The 14,425-nt window shown below is 43.7% G+C and overlaps 1 long non-coding RNA gene across 15 annotated transcripts in view; it reads left to right on the plus strand.

The window, feature by feature from the left end:
* The first annotated feature begins 7,194 nt into the window (after positions 1-7,194).
* The window catches only part of Gm6999, a 93,165-nt gene continuing 85,934 nt past the window's right edge, over positions 7,195-14,425 (plus strand). For 13 of the 15 annotated variants that reach the window (XR_001781406.1, XR_874850.1, XR_001781405.1 and 10 more), the window contains exons 1-3: positions 7,195-7,359; positions 13,118-13,229; positions 14,227-14,390. This is a non-coding gene — a long non-coding RNA (predicted gene 6999). The remainder of the gene's footprint in view (positions 7,360-13,117; positions 13,230-14,226; positions 14,391-14,425) is intronic. The other 2 variants (XR_874860.1, XR_874864.1) reach the window with 1 other exon arrangement.

The raw sequence follows: 14,425 nt of genomic DNA on the forward strand, positions 1-14,425 counted from the left end.
CAAATGTAAGCAGCATTTGCTCTGAGAGGTTTCGGTCTTTGTGCCAAGTTAGATCTCCTCCCTGGTCCTTTGTGTATCCCGCTCTTTATTTTCACACCCATCCCAGCCATTCCAGCAAATGCATGTTTAATCAATCTCCCCCTTAAGGCTGCATTGTCCTCAAGGGAGAGACCATGTCTACTAAACTCACTGTTTTTTCTCTAGGTCCATCACAATGCTGGGAATTTTATCCATGTCGGCATGTACTTTCGAGCTGCTCTCTAATTCTTCTAGAGAATAAATGTATCTTCCTTTAACACTTTCAGACCATTTCACCTGGTTGGGTTAATCCCAGAGTACAATGGAAACTGTGATAAGTATGCCAACATATTAACAGATTACGGGGTCTCAGGGAGATCTTCTTGAGAATCAGAGGTTAACACAAGGTTTAGATGTCAACACGTTATTTGAAGATATCACACAAGTGAAAGAAGAAAGGAACCAGGAAGCCAACTCCAGATTAGGTGCCCCTGTGCTTGCCACCACTGTATAATGGTACAGAATACAGAACATTGCTACCAACAACAAACCACTCAACCAACCAACTAACCAATGCATAGCCAATTGCTCAGCTAGTACACTTCTCAGCCATACAGAATGTTTCTGGATAGAGATTGGAAAGATCATGCCACAGCATAGTTCTCAGAAGGAAAAGGGACAGGGATTTGCCCTCAAACATCTACTGCTATAGATAAAAATTAAATAGCATGGGAAGAGGACTTTCTTACAGTATTATCTGGTGTGTGTGTGTGTTTGTCTGGCTAGCCAGTGAATGCCTAGTACTCCTGCCTCCCCATCTCTGCTTACTTGTCTAGTTCTAGGACTGCAGATGTATGCTGCTCAGCTGGGATTTGTGATGTGAGTTCTGGTGACTATATTCAGATTCCTAAGCCTGCACAACAGGTACTTCCCAGCTGAGCCATCTTCTCAGCCCCTGTTCCATCTTCTTTGTTTTTTTTTTTTTTTTTGTTTTGTTTTGTTTTGTTTTGTTTTGTTTTTGTTTTTGTTTTTGTTTTTTGTTTTTTGAGACAGGGTTTCTCTGTATAGCCCTGGCTGTCCTGGAACTCACTTTGTAGACCAGGCTGGCCTCGAACTCAGAAATCCGCCTGCTTCTGCCTCCTGAGTGCTGGGATTAAAGGCGTGTGCCACCACGCCCGGCTTGTTCCATCTTCTTAAAAGCCTACCAGGAAGCAAGCCTGTGCCTATGCGGTGACAGCATCCAAATTGCTCAGTTGCTATTAGTGAATGCAGAGGTGACTATTGTCTTTATAAAACAAGACCTGCGTCCGAGCTGGTCTTTGACTAGAATCTGGGACTTAAATTTCAGAAGAGTTTTCAACATTCCCATGGTAAGAATGACTCACTCTTTCAATTGTTTTTGTGTACAAGTGATCAGTGTGATTTATATTGAACCCTTGATTCCCTTCTAAGGGGCTAGAATTTTGATATTTGCTTGCAGGAGGTACCTATCTGGCCAGCCCCCAGGAAAACGCTCAGGGATATTCTGGGAATCTCTAGTGACCTTTCCTACTAGATGACAATGTTTTATATGCATAGGTGCAGCCTATCATTAGAGGAGCTAAGAGAGTCTTTAGGAAGCTTGTGCCTGGTTTCCAGTGGATTCTGCTCCATGTACTCTTTTCTTTTGGTGGTTGTTCTTTGGATTTTGTTGCTACAATAACTTACAGTTGTGAGTACAGCTCTATGCCATAAGTACTGTAGTCGGTCATAGGGCCTGAGGGACCCCTGGCACAGGGTGTATGTCCAACTTCAGGGGGAAGCATCAAGCTGGCCCCAGGAAGTGGTTCAGCAAGGTAGGGACTGAGGTGAAACAAGAGATGAGGCCAAGGAGCTGGAGATCTGTCAGCTCCATGGAGCAAAAAGTTTCCAGATGGGCTTTGACTGCTGCCAGCTGTGCAAACTGCTGAGTGAGTTAATGTCTCTATGGCTCAGTTTTGCCCTGGATAAAGTGGTGAATATGCTGTCTACATTGCAATGTTGCAATGAATAGTATCATGCATCGCTTTCTTCTCTCTGTTTATTTAGGGGAAAGAAGATAGCTTCCTCCTCCTCTTCCTCCTCCCCTTCTCCTCCTCCTTCTCTTCCTCCTCCTCCTTCTCCTCCTCATCCTCCTCTTCCTCCTCCTCCTCCTCCTCTTCCTCCCCTCCTCCTCCTTCTCCTCCTCCTCTTCTTCCTCTCCTCCTCCTCCCCTACTCCTCCTCCTCTCCCTCCTCCTCCTCCTCCTTCTTCTTTCTTCTTCTCCTCCCCCTACTCCTCCTCCTTTTCCTTCTCCTCCTTCTACTCTCCTCCACCTTCTACTTTCCTCCTCCTCTCCCTTCTCCTCCTCTCCCTCTTCCTCCTCCCCTTTCTCCTTTTCCTCTCCCTCCTTCTCCTCCTTCTTTTGCAAGTTTTAAAAATTGAAATAGAATTACATCATATTCCCCTCTAACCCCCTCCCATGACTTCTTCCTACTCCCATACAAATTGATGGTCTTTTTAAGTTTAACTGTAATCACTACATATGTATGTAAATATATAATAAATATAGCCTGCCGAGACAGTTCAGTGTTAGTTGCATGGATATGATTCCAGGAATGTCCACTTGGTATTAATTAACCAATTAGGGGCCTCACCCCTGGGAAGACCAATTATCCTCCTCAGTAGTCATTAGGTATCCGTGGTTCTTTGCTTAGGGCTGGGGCCCCATGCAGTTTTCCTCTTCCATGTTAGCATGTCTATTAGTGTTGTCACTGTTCAGGTGTTCTTAGGCCACTGTTGAGGTTTCATGGCTGTAGCTTCCCTGTCATTTCTAGGAGACACAATTTTGCAGCACACTTCCTGGACCTTTGGCTCACAGAATCTTTCTACTCCCTCTGCTGCCATGTTTTTGGAGTCTTAGATATCAGAGGTTTATTGTAGGTGTCTCAGTTGGGACTGGCCACCCTACAGTCAGTTGTTCTCCACATTTGGGCCAGTTATCACTTTCTATGATGCTCTCTTCATCTGTTCAAAGAGAAGCTTTGAAAAAGGGTGAGAGTGACACATGTTTGTGGCTCTAAGGGCAATTATGTAGACTATAATAGGAATTAGTTAGGGATTACATTGGTTCAGAAGAGTAACAGTAGTAGGTTCTCCTCTAAGATCTAGGACCTGACTAGTCCTGGGCAGTTGGTTAGGTTTACAGAATATGCACGGTTTCCCTCTTGCTGAGTATGCCTTAAGTCAAATTAGACAGCTGTTTATTACTACAAAGACATAAGCTCTACTAATGTACCTATAGGGATATCTTGCAATACTGGCCATTGTTAATGTTTATTGACATTGCAGTTGGGTAGCACCATTGAATTCCTTTGGCAGCTTGTATAGCACTTTTCAGTTCTATGAAAGCTAGTCATTGAGGAGGAGGTTTTCAGGTCGAATCCAGTTTGAATCCTGAGTTCTATGTCCACAGTGCACGGTGTCTTCAGCTATGGGCACTTGCCTTCAGCTTCTCAGGGGCAGCCAAGGACAACAGCAATAGCTAATTGTTTTGGGAGTGAAACACTGGCTAAAGGTTTCTTGACCTTCAGGCTGTAAGGGTTTGAAAGAGAAACAGGAGGGAATGAAGCTACTGCTCTGAATAATGATGCTCATGGTATGTGGGGAGGGAGATGTTGTTTCAATTTCTCCATTTAAAAAATTATTTATTTACTTCATCTGCATTGGTATTTTGCCTGTATGTATATGTCTGCGGTGTGAAGATGTCAGTATTAGACAGCTGTGAGCTGCCACGTGGGTGCTGGGAATTGAACCCAAGTCCTTTGGAAGAAAAGCCAGTACACTTAACCTCTGAGCCATCTTTCTTTCCATCCCCCAATGTCTCCATAATTGGAAGGCAATGTCTAATAAGATGTTACCTGCTCTTAGGACATGCTATGGAGGTAGGTCTTGCTGGGTATAGAAGTATTCCCCAAGGAGTTCTCTTGGAGTGCACCAGGTTATGGCTGCTCAGATACTATTCCTAGATGATAGCTGTTGTGTGGATTTTCCTGGGGAGTCTTTTTATTCACCCAAGATAAAAGGTTAATAAAGACTCAAACCAAAATCAACAAAGGTTAAAAAAAAAGATTCTATTCAAGTCCAGCTTGGTGAACCAATTAAGTATATCAAGGCTACTTCCAGAAATATGGTACAGGATGTCTGGTGGGATCTTGGGTGATTTCAGGGTAATTGCATCACTGAGAAGCTAATGCAAGCATGGGTGGTGACTCTTAACAGCTGTGTCACTGGAGTCTCTTTTGTGACTTGGAGGCAGCATTAGAGAAGAGTCTTTCTCCCATTTACTGTTTATAGAACCTCAGGGAAGACCCTTGTCAATCTTGCAGTCTTGGGAATTCTGCAAACTTGTGGTTTTCATGAACCTCACAATCTCTTTTCTTCCTTCTAGGAGGAAAAGGAGATAATGCTTCAATCTGGCGGAACCAGCTGTATAATACTGACTGTTCAAGACTTGAGAAGCCCAAGATCATACTGAAAATATTTTTAAATTATGTGTGTGTGTATGTGTACATGTATGGCATAGTGCATACATGGCATCAGAGGACAATTTTCAGAATCTGTCCTTGCCTTCCTCCTTGTTGAGGCAGTGTATCTATTATTTCTGCAGCAATACACATCCCAGGCTATGATACTCAATCAATACTGTTGGTGTGCTGGGATTGCAGATATGTGCCACTACATCCAACATTCCACATGGGTTTTGGGCATTGAACTTGGGTCTTCAGATTTGCATGGTAAGTACTTTTACCTGTCAAACCACCTCCCTACCTTCCACTTGGAACATTCTTATTAGTCCCTCATTTTCTTCAACAATGAATATTAGAATAATTTGGCTATAAACACCAGACTTTGACTAACAAAAGCAAGAGCCCATTAATGGAAGGTTTCAGAATGCCTCATGAGGCTTAGTGAACAACTAATTCCCTGTAGGGCAGAAGCAGGGCAGGTCTCAGCATCTTAGCTCTGTGTGCTTTCTGGGGTATGACTATAAGACAGCAGCTTGAAGTAGTTGGCTCTCTTGCTCTTCAAAGCTGAAAGTCTTTGGAGAAAGATTGTGATTGCCAACTCAATAGGAAGAAATCAGGAGAAGCAGAGTTCTCCAGAGGAAGAATTCCGTGAGCTGAAACAGGTAGGGCATCAACTCAGATCTGCTCTTCTAAAAGGACCTCTGACTTACAGAACTTAAGCATAGTTCCATGGGTCTTTGTCAGATTTTATTTTTTTTTGAGGAGTTTTCATATCTTTGATTCTTCTATGTCTTTTAAATATATCTAAAGACAAGGATCTCTTCTTGTCACCCTGGTGGAATCTCAATGGCTTCATCAACCATATTCTTGGCTCCCTAAACCTTTGAAGATGTTCTGCTGTCTGCTAGAAGTGATTTTTACTAGTCTACAAATACTTACTCACCTTCAAGCTCAAATGTCACTCCTATGAATTCCACCCTCCCCGAAGTCATACAATTAGTGGCAGAAAGCTCATATACATATTCAAGTCCCCCAGCTGCTAGTGGGTCATTACAATAAAGTGGCTACTAATTAGGGCTGTAGAGTCAAATAACCCCAGGTTTGAGTAGCACTTCTCCATTTATGTTCTAAACTAACCTTGGAATATGACTTCCAGTCTTGGAGACTTGAGCTTCTCTTCTTTAAAGGTGATTTTAATGCAACCAGCTTCACATGTAAATTAAATAGTACATGTAAAAAGGTTTGTTCAACGCGTGCATGGCTCACAGTGAGTATTCAACAAATGTTGGCTATTATCATTGTACTGTATTTCTGTCCTGGGAGGATTATGTAAATGAATTAAAGTATAGAGAGTTTCGAAATTCCCTGGGGCAAGTAGAGCAACTGTAACATGCAAAATCTTGGAAAGCCCCTGGGAAGAGCCCGCATTGAAAGTCTGCTACTATAAAAGTTGTAAACAGATCTGAAAATACTAATTAGGCAAGGGTATAGCTCACTATCCTAAATAATGAAATATATTCAGCGGTTGTTCATGGTTCAAAATAATAAATTCTAAATTAGTCACTCAGAGCATTATTAATAACTAAACACAGGCAGCAAACAAATGGAAGTTGTACTTTTGATGCTCACGAATTTAGTAACAAGAGAAAATACCAAGCTCAGACCCCTTGGAGATTAACTTGGATCAGTGAGGTGGTTTGGTTTAGTGGGGAGATCATAGTTTAGACTGAGAGCATCTAAGCCCGAGTCTGCTGGTTGTTGGTTATGTGACCTTGCAGTCAGTACAGGCTTTAAGAGCGCTCCTTCGCTTCCATAGTGAGAACATGCTTTCTCATCAGGCTGTTAATTCTTGAGCAAGATAATCTATAAGAAATGAGCTGAAATCATGCAAAATGCTTTTTAAACTCTAAAGTATTGGTTGATTCAGGAGTATAAAGCATTTATTCATTTTTCTCCTTTTCTTATACTCATTGATGAGCATCTATTGGTAGTCTAGCATGGTACATACTTCAATGGGGGATAAAATAGGCTGCAAAAAAATGTGACATCTCTGTTCAAGAAACTTGTGGTCTAGTTGAAAAGGCAGGGTCCAAAACAGTGTGTAAGCAATTGCCTCTTTTACCTGGCTGTTTCATTTAAATCCAGGGAAACACAATGAAAGAGAACGATTAGGGGTCACTCAAGGTGAGCCATTGTGCGTGAGATCATGCATAACATCCCGTCCTGCAAAAGGGAAAAGATGGGAGAGGAGAAGGAGACCAATGGATATGTCTGGAGAACAAAAAGAGTAAGGCCAATGAAAAAAAAAAACAATAAAGATGTGCTTGACAAGAGCCAGTCAATAATACGTTTGGGACACATTAGTATTGGGTAGTATGAGTAAAGCAGGGGGCCATGAGAGCCACAGGACATGGTGTGCTTGCTGTAACCTAGGAATTTTAGCAGTGGGTTGGGGAACAGGGGTAGGAGTGAGACAGTCCTGGCAAAGGCCTTGCTTTGTGAGTTAATTGCCATCTGCTTTTGGGTTAAGTCATTTGGCAAAGTCTGAAGGCCAACTGAAGGTTCAGCCTACAGAGGAAGACTGTACCTTTAAATCCACAGCTCAAGAAAACATGTCAGTTTGCCAAGTTTCTGCTAAGCCATCCCGAAAAAAAAATATTCAACAGCTTTTACCAGCCAGAGGCTCCAATATCCAATCTCTGTCTCAAATGATAAATGACATTTGTCAGTTGACAAAGCGAATGGCCTCAACCATTTGAGGACATGGTCCCGCTGTGCACAACGCTCCTGTTGAACCAGCCAAGAGCACCTTGAGGTGAGAAAAAGCCTTTTTATCCCCCAGTCTTTCAGAGATAGCCTGGAAACAAGCTGCCTTTTTGTTGCTCTCAGGGCAGCTCCTTTCTAGGGGCTGGAACCCTGCCTGAAAATACCTGTCAGGGCCAGAAACGATTTGTCAGGTCTGTGAGACCCGATTAGCCCGGGGATGGCCGGGGGAACCTTGCTGGTGGACATGCACTTTAGCTGTATTTCTGCTGGAATATTTGCTCCCTTTTATAGTATCTCCTATTGCTTTGTAGCAGAAGTCAACATGGCTAGACAAAAACCAGCTATATTGACACTGGAGGCATAGTTGGTGGCTGGGGGTAGGGGTGGGGGTGGGGATGGGGGTGAGAGAAAGTTCATAATAGGAAGAGAATAACTACTTTTGCCATTTTGATGCATTTCTTAAAATTCAGGTATTTAATCTGCGCAGTCTAGCCCACTGAATGATCATATCAACACCCTTATAACCATTATGACTATTGAAACAATTTCCAACCTTCACTTCCAGGGTTGTAAAGAACTGCAGAGCAAACGGAGTAATGTATGTCCATAGGTGTCACTGCCTTCCAGTTACTCTCAAACTGCTTTGCTCTCTTCCAGGATCCTCGGGGCAGGGCAGAGTCTCTGCCTTTCTCAAAATTGGTCCCTGGAAGTGAAGGATGAGCAGGAGGGGCCAAATGAAGGTCTAGAGTTGGGCTGCCCCAAACTATGCTTTCTGAGCTAAGTGCTCATTTCATGCTAATCCTTGTACACCCTTTCTTCAGCTCAGAAAGAGTCCAGGATGTGGTATGGGTTTGAAAGAGGAGGGTCAACTGGTCAGGCAGAGGAACATTGCTGTGATCTTACAATAGACAATTGGTAGAAAGAAAGGTTTTCCAGTTCGTTCTTGTCCACACTAAGGGTTATAGATGGAGGGCAACCTCAAGGTCAGCTGGCTTAACTGTCTGTGTTATGATTTCTAGTATTGGAACAGTGGATGTTTGCATTCAATTGAGCTTGGGTGCTTGTGGAGAAATGAAGATTCATGGTCCTTACAACCTACTCTGCCAGAATCTCTGATTTGGGGATTAGAAATCTGAATCTTCCATAAGAACCCTGTGTGATTCTTCAAGCTGAAATCTGGATGAGCTAAGGATCCCTGGGATACTTGAGCTCTGTTGAAGAGTCATGGTTACTGATCGCATGTCTGTGAGTGTCGTCAGGAGAGAAGGCCCCATTTTCTTTGGGGGACACCCTCTACCTCTCTGGTTAGTCTTGCTTGCTAAGCTTTTCCTAACAGTAACAATGTCACCAATGAGGGCAAGAACCCTCAAATAGACAAATTGACATACTCTAAACTTAAATGTGGTTCCTTGTGGTAGGGAGAGTGACTGTAGATACTAGAGAAACTCAATGAGAAATTTGATTTTTTTCTGTCTGTATTACTCAAAATTTTCTCCTACAGTGATTGGGGTAATTAAAAAAATAACAATCTAGGTGTTATTTTATTTGTGCCTGCAGGCTACTTTGCTTAAACTTTTCTCTGTTGTTCTAGGGGCTGCTCATGGAGTCCCCTGGAACCCCCAGATAGATCTTCATCTGTCCATGTGTTTGACCTTTGTGGGCTTGGCTCTTTTCTGATGAACCAGGGTCTCTAGATCAAGTAACCTTGATTTCTGGGCTCTTGAGTGGTGGGTGACTTGGTACAGAGCTCTGGAAAATTGTCACTCCTCATGTAAATGAAGGTACTTTCCAGGTTAACTATCTTATGGGGAACATTATGCTATGTGCTTTGTACCAAGAACGATGTCCCATTTAGTTGGGAGGAAGGACTTGTCCTTCTCACTTCCCAGGGCCCAATCATTCATTAAAGATGCTTAAGGGTTTTTGGAAGCCATGTCATACTGACAACTCCTATTGAGCAAAGAGTCAACCAAAACCCCTACATCTCTTTCATCCTGGCTCCTACAACTCTATAGTGCTTTCCCTGGCTTTCTGGGCCCAAATGAAGAACCTTAAACTAATTCCTCTAAAACTTCATCTTGTTAGGCTTGCTTCATTGATTCAGGGGGCTGATGCCTCGTTTCTTTATGGATCTTGATTTTTTTTTGCTCTCAGCAGAAAGCCTTTTCTGCAAAGTTTGATTTTATTTGACTGTAGGGGGAAAAAAATCCCTCTTTATTTTGAACTGGAGATTCTCCTAGAAAATCAGGCTAAGCATGGCATTTCCTAATACCCTGAACAAATGCAGAGCTTGCTGTCAGCCTGATTGGACAAGGCTCCACTTCAGGGTCTGCTACCTGCAGGCTGCTAAAGCAGGTCCCCCGACATATGCCACCGGGCTTTGAAAAGGAGCCGTGAAGACAGCAGCGCTCTCCACCCCCAAGACAGATGGGGGTCTCTGCTCCTCTGAAACACCCCCTGGGAAGACTTGATTGGAGCATCTTTCTGAAATGGGATGCCTGTGTATTGTGAGTGGCTTTATTGCTCAGAGCATCTGGATATGTTGTGATAAACAGCATGATAGACGATTTCAATGCTCCTAGAATGGGTTGCCCAGAGAGAAGGAACAGAACAGAGAATACTTGCCTCCCTGTTGCTCGGGGAGCTGAGCACGGATGCTCACGAACCCGCCAATGGACTTGTTCATCTTACTTGTCCTAGTGGTAATTTCAGTACCATAGCACCCTGGGCCTGAGGGAGACTCAGAGAGGCAGCGTTTAACTGGAGGAAGTGCGCTAGATCAAATGTTCACTTATATTTTTCAACTAATATTCTTTGAGGCTTAATAAGAGTTACTCTGCTAAGCACTGGGGATAAATGGCAAGAATGGCAGGCATATGTCCTGGTCTCACAGAACTTGAGCTTAGTCAAAGAGGCATATGTTCATAAAACTTGCCTGAATACAAGCCTAATTACAACAGTGGTAAAAGCAGTCAAGAGAACATGTTGTTATGACTACGAGTCTAATTTCAGTCTAGAAGGTCAGGGAAGGCTTCTCTGAAGAGGCGATACTGCTGAAAACTACAGGTTGAGTCGAGGAAACATGATGATGAGGAGGAAGGTCTGACCAGTGTGTGGGAGACTCTGTGCAAGCAGGGACACAAGAAAGCCCGTGGGTCTGGATAAGGGAAGCAAAATGGAACATGTTGCCATGTAATGTCAGAAATGTCAACAATGATTGTGTTAATAATATTAATTAATGGTTTCAAGGTTGTTACGTCCCAGGTACTGCTCTAAGTGTTTCATATGTATTAACTCATTTATTCTTTCTGATGAACTTATTAAATGTTCATTATATTTTTGTGGTGTAGATAAATGAACTTGGGGAATTATGCATACTAGGCAAACACTATGCAAAGTCTACTTTAAAAAATTATGTATTAATTCTTATTTTCATTTTATAGGAAAGGAAATTGAAGTGCAAGGAAGCTAAGTGACTTCTCCTAGCATTCTCGAGTGTCTTAGAGTTCCTTGTGGGCTTTTGGTATTTACCCTAGGAATCATGGGAGGCTAATGAATATTTTAAGCAGGAAAGAAACATGGTAGCATTTGTTGTTTGGAGGAAGCTTGGTATCGGTCACAGGCTCCAGGTGAGAGATGCTAAGAGCATGTGTGTGAGGGCGGTAGCCATGGAAGGGAGCAGATTGATTTGAAAGGGAAAATGTGTTTAGAGTAAACCAAGACTGGTGAAAGGATTGGACAGAAAGATGCTATCAAAGACAACTCTTTTCAGTTTTGTCAAATGGGGGGAATTGTGAGTTCTACTTTGGATTTGTGAAGTTTGATGAGTTTTGTAGGAGCAATCCGTGCTCAAAGCAAAGGGCCAGACTCTGATTCTAGAAGGTGCTTATGGATAAATGAATGAAATAGGAGACCTCAAGGAGAGAGCACCTGGAACAGACTCAGCCTTAATGGATTCTAATGAGTGATGGTCATCCAGAGGAAGGTCAGCCCATCAAGGGGATTGCAAAGGAGGCAGCCTGGTTTAAACGCCAGGAGGATGTGATGACACAGTTTCTGCAGAGAATGCACTCACGGGAGAGGCTGGGTGATGAGTCCAGTGTGCTCCTGAAGGATGGAAATCATAGCCACGGGACCCGGCAACATGGGGATTATATTTGTTTTTATAGTTGCTACAACACATTTCCACTCAGTGGTTTGAAACAACATAAATGTATTCTCTCACTGTTTTGGAACCAAGACACTTGAAATCAAGGTGTTGACCTCCCCCAGGAGGCTCTAGGGAGGAGTCTTCCATATCTTTTCTTCTTGTAATTTCCTGACTTAAAGCTGCATCTTCTACCTCCATCTTCTTTCCTGAATGCCTGTGTGTCTATATTCAATTTCCATTTAATAAGGACCCCAGTCATGTTAGATTGGGCCCACCTTAGTAGTCATGATAAGTTGATAATGTCTAAAGAAAACTCGTTTTCAAAAAAAGTCACATTCACATGGTCTGCGGTTAGGACGTGAACACATCTTTTTGGAGGACGCGGTCAACTCAAAACAGAAGCCAATGTTAACTTTCTTTTCTTCTTGAGGCAAGGTTTCTCTGTGTATCCTTGACTGTCCTAGAACTTGCTTTGTAGACCAGGTTTGCCTTGAACTCAGAGATCTGTCTATCTCTGCCTCCTGAGTACTAGGATTAAAGGTAAAGGCATGTGTCACCATCCTGGGCAAAGCTAGTGGTAACTTTGAGAGCTGGTTTTGGTGAGAAAATAAGAAAGATGGCTAGAGTGTGTTAAGAAATGTTTGGGAGATAGAAAATTACCACCACTACCACCACCATCATCACCACCACCACCACCACCACCACCACAAAAGAGGTTTTTTTTTTTTCCCTCCAAGAAAACTGGCCCCCTGGACCATCAGAAGACAAAGCAAAGTTAGAAAATGCTTACCTAAGCAGTATCTTCAGCACTTCTGTGTGACTGTGGAGACCTCACTTGAGCTCTGAGAGCCCTGGTTCCTCACTGGGGCAATAACCAGGCCCCTTCAGCCTACCTTTAGAGTGACCCGGATCTCTTGTGAAAATTTCAGGAGATATGGCCCAGAGAGGCTCTGTAGAATGTGATACCATAGGTTGTTTTTATGTAATTCTAGGGAAGATTTACCCAAATATGGATTGGATATACATAGACACAGGACTATGGGAAACAGGAGGCCCAGAAAGAACATTAGGACTTAGTGCCTCCTTCCTACCCTCTCAGAAGCCTGAAGACTTGGTTGGCTGTGGAGTAAGCTTCCTCCAGCACTCTGAGCACTTGGCTCTGGGGAACTGTGTTTGCATAGCTCATAAAATGGTGTTTCTCTGCACTCATAGGTGGTCTCACTCAATCTTAGAACCTCTCATGAAGCTCAAGACATTGAAATCTAGACTTCTTAGCTCTTGGGTGTCAGTCAGGGTCTCTGAGAACTGTATTTGTCTGGGTCTCAGGCCCAGCATCTGTTACCATGGTACACCTTTGGTAGCCAAGTCCCAGGAGCATCTGTATGTTGACAAAGGGTGGGTTACTTTGCCATAGGATTGGGGAAACTGGCTTGTAGGTAGAACTGGTTGAAGAGGCACAACTGAGAAAGCTCAGGGTGGGTAGGATCCAAAAAAAAATACTCTAGGTGCCATTCAACATGGATGAGAGTCAGGTAAGCAGACAGCTGTGGTGGACTCTGTAAGAAAGGGCAAAGCATCCTCCCATAAGGAAGAGCCAGTTGGCAGCAGGGGCCCAGAGGCCGACCTTGATTAATTTACTCCTTGTTGGGTTTGTCAGGTGTGGAGGCCCAGACACTGGGCTGGTGCTGAGAGGCTGCAGCAGGAGGATGGATATTAGGGATGCTGGATGGAGCCCCAGATTGGACAGGGGTGCGTGAGGGCTCTAAACGGTAAGGGGAACTCCTCTCAAAGCAGATAAATGTCTATCTAAGCTCCTGGGAGCTCTTTCAGTGCATATCTTCATGCATTCATTTGCTCAGGGGGAGCAAGAGGGTCTATGTTTCTAACCTTGTGCTAAAGTGTTCCCTCACATGTCCAGTCTTGTACACTTTGAGGCAGACAGATGATCTCAGGATCCCTTTCATGCTGTTTCCTGGGCCACACTTTGGGTAACAAGGGGAAGCAGAGTAGAACTGATGCCAGCATCCTGTCTTATGGCTTGACTTGCAAGGGCTGAGGCTGAAGGCTCCCTGGTTCCCCAAGCTGTCTGTTGTGACTGTGTGCCTCCCTGTGGAGTCCCTCGGTCTCCAGATGGCACATCTGTTCTCTTTCTTCCTGGACTAGCCTCAGAGGCAGAACATTTTGACACGGCTCACTCACTATCTCCAGCATAGCCAGGATGCAGAGTCCCAGTGCTGACCTACCTCAGTCTTGTTTACTGAGCCTTAGTTCAGACACTTCCCTTGAAGATTCACATTTTCTCAGCCCTGTTAGGTGACACTCGTCCAAGCAGCTTCGCTGAGAGGCCAACAATCAGGACAATCAAACTGGGTGATGGGGACACACTTGCTTGGACCATTTGAGGAGACAGCTAGAGAGATGCAACTTTGGGAAACTTTTGCCAAAAATGGATCACAAACTCCTAAAACAACATTTGGAATTTTAGCTTGCACCTTGGTATCTTTCCATAATGCAGGTTCATTCTGGATTATTTATGGAACTAGATGGTTGCACACTATAATCCTATTTTTGCCTAAGGCCTCCAGGGCTTGGAGGGCAGGGGGAGTGAGAAAGCAAGGATTTGGCATGGATCCCAAGCATATCCCAGAGAGAAATGACTAGGTAGGATGTAGAAGGTGGGGCCTTGTGGGTTGAGACAGCTCAACTGCAGAGGGATGGAAAGTGCCTGAACTCTATAGTGTGTTCCTTGGTCCTTCCTATGTCCAGGTGGATTCTACTGGGAAGCCGGTGGTGACAGGGTGAGAGCCAAGGCTCAATGACCCAGCCATGTGTTCTAAGGCATGGGAGGATGACTTAAATCCAGGTAACAGTAATGGGATCCAGAAACAACAGAAAAGTTATGGCCCATACATCTTCAATTGCAATTACAGGTAAGGAAACAATATGCAAATATTCTAACGGGCTC

Source organism: Mus musculus, chromosome 14 (assembly GCF_000001635.26).
Source record: "Mus musculus strain C57BL/6J chromosome 14, GRCm38.p6 C57BL/6J".
Classification (NCBI taxonomy): Eukaryota; Metazoa; Chordata; class Mammalia; order Rodentia; family Muridae; genus Mus; species Mus musculus.